We start from the raw sequence: 5,765 nt of genomic DNA, 5'->3' as shown, positions 1-5,765 counted from the left end.
GTGCCCACCACCAATTTTCAGACAGGGAGGGAGAAGTGGGCGTGAGCCAGGCCAAGCTGTGCCTCTCTCTGCCTGAGTCACATGGAATCGTTTTTTTTGTCTTGTTCCTCTGAAGCACTCCTGGGGGATGGGGTGGGGTGGGGGCTGTGAGTCATGTGAGCCCTGTGCAGCAGATGGTGGGCAGTGAGTCACAGCTCTGCTTCTTAATCGGAAGCATATCAGAGCCCTGAAGAGAATGTGTGTATGTCCAGGTCTGGGCACTCAGCTTGCTGGTGACTGTCCATTAAATGATGACGTGACTCTCACCTGCGGGGCTTCTCTGCTCAGATGTTCATACATATTTCCCCACTGGGCCCCAATTTCTAATTATACCTTCATTTGTGTGGGGTTTTTTTGTTTTTGCTTTTGTTTTTGTTTTTATTGGTGATTGTCTATACCTACCTCTGGACTCTGAGAGCAGGGACTGGGCTGTCTAGTCCGTTTAAAATGAACGACTGAAAGAAGCAATGAACAAATGGCTCCATTTGGTGTTAAGATTTAATATAATGTGTGAGTGTGTATGTGTAACCTATTTACATACATATATGTGCTATTTTATATATGGAATAACTTTGGAAAAATAAGAGTTCACAAAACACTAATAATAGAGCTTGCTTCCCGGACACAAAGGCTGGGGATAGGAGTCTGGGCTGACAAGAACATTTGTTTTCAGTTTATATTTCTCTTTCTCTCTCTCTTGCTTTTACAATGAGCAAAACCAGTTTGCAAAGTGGCTCATACTGATCACACTGTCCCACAACCCTCTCTTCCCCTGCACAACATATGGAGGATATCTTTTGTGTCTGTCTTTCCACCCTTGATTTTGCACCCCTGTGGGGCTGCTGTTCCATGTCCTGGCTTTCTTGGAGATTGCTCTCTGGTAGGTAGACTCCACACATGGGTTTGGGGATACTGGTGTGACCCCTGATCTCTTGGGTGTTGCGTCAGGTTCTTGAAGAGATAAAAGCCTGCGTGGTAGCCAGCTGAGATCTAACCCTAGAAGTGGAAGGAGGAGGAAATAGCAGAGCGAGTGCTGTGCCTGAGCAAGGACCCCAGGCAGATGGGGGTCAGGGCTGAGTAAGGAGAGAAGAGAGCAGTCAGACAGCTGTGGTGTGGGGTGCACTGTGAGCTATGCTGCTTTCTTCTATTGCCCGTGTGCTGGCTGATCCTGATGGGCAGGGCTGGAGCTCCCATAATAGGGGGGAACCTTGCCTGGCTGCACCAGCTTTTGGTCTCCTGGGACAATGATGGATGATTTATTTCACTGGCTCTACAAATCCAGAGACATCCCTTCCTGCCAATCTTCCCTCCTGCAGTTTACTGTATGTATGTCAATTAAATCTCAACAAAGTTAAAAAATTTAGGTCAAATTAAAAAGCAATGTACATATAGATATATAAACCATTTTATCTCTGCAAAAATGAATCTGAACATATCAATCATCTCATTAAATTTAAATGGATTAAACTTGCTGGTTTAAATAGAAATTGTTGTATTGTTTGAAAGAGAGAAACTATATTCTGTTTGCAAAAAACATACAAAAAAAAGGGGGGGAATCCAAAGAAACATATTTAAGAAAGTAAGGACTACAAAGGATAAAAGTGAAAGGATGGAAAAATATATACCAGTGCAACACAAGCAAAGAGAAATCTTATATAACTATTGTGCTATCAGAAAAATTGATAGCCTGAGAGCATTTGAAAGAGGAACTGACAAATCATAGTGAGCTACTTTAGCAATCTCTATCATGATTGTTAGGGCATAAAGATAAACAACCAGTAAGGATATAAAGGATCTGAACAGTTCTAGTGACGAATTTGATTTAAATGTAGAATTCTGCACTTACTAATTAGAGAATACATACTCTTCTCCCATATACTTAGAATGAATTATACTGTTCTCAATTACCTCTTTCCTTTCTTCCCTTCTTACATCCCTCCCTCCCTCCCTCTTTCCTCCCTTCCTTTCATTCATCTATCCACCCATCTATCCATCCACCCACCTATCTACACAGAATACTTACAAAAATTGACTATGCATGAACCAATCAACTGTCAACTACTTTGAAAGGTTCAGTACTATACAGATCACAGTACCTGCCCACAACATAAGTAAGTTAGAAATCAGGGATGAAAACAACATAAAACCTCATGTACCTGGAAACTGAACTAAACACACACACACACACACATCTAAATAAATCACGGGTAAAAGAATCAAAATGCAAACTAGAAAACTCTTATGACTGAATTACAGTAAAAATATATCAAAAATGTGTGGAATACAGCTAAGATAGAAATTAGAGTGGAACTTAGTATTTATATTAGAAAATCAGGAAAACTGAAGATTAATAAGCTAATACCCAACTGAAGAGCAATAAACTCAAATAGAGAGGAGAGGAAAAGAAACAATAGCATCAAGAGCACAAATTAGTACAACAGAACACAAATGTATGGTAGAGAGAATTAATTGAGCCCATATCTGGTTCTTTGAACAGATGAATGAAATATCTCTAGCAAGATTTATCAAGGAAGAAAGGTTAAAAATAAGTATTACAAATAATTTTATTTGACTACTTTAAAATTATAGATGAGATAGATAATATCCTACAGAAAAATTAATTAAATATTGTTTAATGAGAAATATAAAATCTGAGTATACATTTAAATAAATTAAATTGGTGACTAAACAATGATTTTTAAAAAAGAAACCCTTAGATAGCTTCATAGGCTAGCCCCTCCTTACCCCACACACATACAAAATTCCAGGACTAAATATACCTTTTTTTAAAACACAAATTGTTCTAGAAATGAGATGAGTTTCTTAACTCTTTAATGAAGCTGGTAAAACTGTCAAAACAAGGAAACAAGAGAAGTGAATGAAAAATTATAGTTCAACAAACACTGATGAACTCATGGGTGCAAAAATCTTGACCAAACTATTAAACAATTCATTCATGTATACAAGTTTGGCCCAGGATTGTAAAGTCATGAACAAGTTTAGCCCGGGACTGTAAAGATGAGTAGGCATAATTACATAAGCTGTTAATGTAATTCGTTACACAAAAAGATGAAAGCGAGGCAATGCCCTGGATGGGAAAGGAGACAGGAGCTGCAGTGTCCCCGCCGCGCATCTCTATGAACTGGTGGGCAGGACCTTGGCTGTGTTGTCCTGCTTCCAACAAGAATCTCATCTTCTGCAGACCTAGCCTGGGTTGCTGCCTTTGAAAACTAGGGAAGACCGGCACAATATCAACCAGAACACAGCATGGAATTACCAGAGAGGTCTTATTTTAAAACTTTATGAAGAATGAGAACCACGTGGACTTCTGCAAGGAAAATTGAACTGGCCTGAGTTTCAGGGAAAGGACAACATGAGCCCAACCTGGAACTAACACCAAGGAGATCAGGTGGCAGAAGGTCTTGTATGAGTGACAGCCCTTTCCCGAGGGCTACGTGGACTGGCGTTTCCTGGAAGAGCCCTGGGAAAACATCTATGCCGGGAAATACCGCTGATGGACTGTGGTATTTGAGTCCAGCATGGTCGTGCAGCAGCTATGCAGTGTCTGTGCAGTGTCTTGTGGTCATCTGGTGGTATATGGACCAGGGTCTTTTGCCCCCTCTTCCCCCCCCCCCCTGGCTTTTTGGGACCAGCCTGGCCTCTGCATTGATTGGCTATATTTTGCTTGATCTCACTGATGGAGGTGAAGGATGGAGAAGAGCAGGCGGACCGGTGGGTGAAGAACGCACTGGTCTTCGTTGCTTTCACACACGGTTTCTCGAAGATCTTGAAGACCCTGACAGAGTCTGTCAGCACTGACACCCTCTGTGCTATGTCTGTCTTCATGGTGTTAGGCCACCTCATCCTCCGCCACTACTGCACCCGTGCTGCCATTGTGTCCAGCACGTTGTCTGCAAACGTGGCCATCTTTGCTTCTGTCCGCCTCGCCTCATGTTTTTCCTGGTCCCTGCATGCCTTCATCATGGTGACATTTGCCATCCATATTTTTGCCCGTGGCCCATGTTACAGAAAACAGGGAAGACACGCATGGGTACTCCCTGCAGCTATGGGAGTCACCCTGCTTTTTGCATTTTCAGCCTTGGGAGGCCTGCTGTCCATTAGCACGGGGGGAGCCATCGTCATTGCCCTTCTGCTGGTGACCAGCTCCTGTCTTTGCCTTCCTACCTCATCCACCTACAGCTTTTTAAAGGAAGCATTCATGGGCTTTGGGATGAGGCTGAAATCAAGGACTTGTCCAGGTTCCTCAGCTAAGTTAGGGACCTTCATTCCATCATTGTGAAGGTAAGCTGACACAGGAGCCTTCCAACTACTGTGTTTCCCCGAAAATAAGACCTAGCCAGACAATCAGCTCTAATGCGTCTTTTGGAGCAAACATTAATATAAGACCTGGTCTTATTTTACTATAATATAAGATCTGGTATTATATTATATTATGATATTATATTATTAATTATATTATATTATACCAGGTCTTATATTAAGGTTTGCTCCAAAAGATGCATTAGAGCTGATGGTCCAACTAGGTCTTATTTTCGGGGAAACAGGGTAGGATAAGATTTGAAAGCAGAATTCCATCCTGGAAGCACGAGACTAATGTGGGTGGGAGAACAGAGCTCAAAGGAAAAAATTAACCAAAGGCTTGGGTGGCGAAGGTGCTCATCCGTTCTGTTACTTGGCAGATGGAAAAGCTTTCTGGGGCCCTTAGGGATGATTGCCTCCCATACATTAGTCACTGTGGCAAAGGAAGTGATGCGGTTTCTATACATTAAAAAATAATAACATATCCAAAAAAAAAAAAAAAGATGAAAGAGAGGAAGTATGCTATTACTTCAATAGATGCAGAAAAAGCATTTGCTATGACTCAACACCCATTCATACTAAAAATTATTGGCTATCTTGGAGAAAGAAAATAAACTTAACCAAAGTTGTGCAATATGTCATAGGTGAAAGAAGTCAATATCCTAACAATGTTAATTGTGTTTAAATTAACCTATATTTTCAATACAATCCTAATACCTATCCCCTTTTTCATGGGAACTGTCAACAGATTGTAGAATCTAATTGGATGAACCAAGGACCCCGAATTGCAAAGGTACTTGGAAGTGGAATGGGTAAACTCTATTGGCCAGATATCAAGATTTGTGAAGGTATAGTAATTACATCAATAGGGTATTGGCACATGGAAAGATCAATAGTCAAGTGGAAACTAGAGATATTTCAGAAGTGTCATTATAAATCGGGGGCAAAGGATGAAAACATTTGGTTATCTGAATGGAAAAATATAATATTTATTTCATGCTACACCAAAACAATAATTTCCAGATGGATTAAAGATCCAAATGTGAAAAGCAGAACTTTAAAAAGTGTTATAATTTTATACCAAATTGAGACAGGAAAGAATTGTTTAAACAAGTCACAGACAGCACACAGACAGCACAAACTTCAAAGACTGAGAATTTTGACTATATTAAATTAAACATTTCTGTTGCTCAAAAAACACCACTATTAAGGCAAAACATAAGTCACATATTGGGACAGGATATTTATAACCCATTAAACTAAGAAAGAATTAATATCCAGAATTAATATAGTTCTTTCTTCCACAAATCACCAAGAAAAATATAACTTCGCAAATGAACAAAAGAGAAAACTCAAATTGCCGGAAGCATATTAAAAAAAAACAAAAAAGAACACAGTCTCTTTGT

The 5,765-nt window shown here is 40.2% G+C and overlaps 1 pseudogene; it reads left to right on the top strand.

The window, feature by feature from the left end:
* Positions 1–2,487: 2,487 nt before the first annotated feature.
* LOC109449235 (phosphatidylinositol N-acetylglucosaminyltransferase subunit C-like) lies at positions 2,488–4,311 on the top strand (annotated as a pseudogene).
* Positions 4,312–5,765: the final 1,454 nt, after the last annotated feature.

This window comes from Rhinolophus sinicus, chromosome 2 (genome assembly GCF_057876585.1).
Source record: "Rhinolophus sinicus isolate RSI-liver-muscle chromosome 2, RSI-T2T, whole genome shotgun sequence".
NCBI lineage: Eukaryota > Metazoa > Chordata > Mammalia > Chiroptera > Rhinolophidae > Rhinolophus > Rhinolophus sinicus.
Note: the sequence above shows the minus strand (reverse complement) of the source record. Positions and strands in the feature narration are given on the sequence as shown.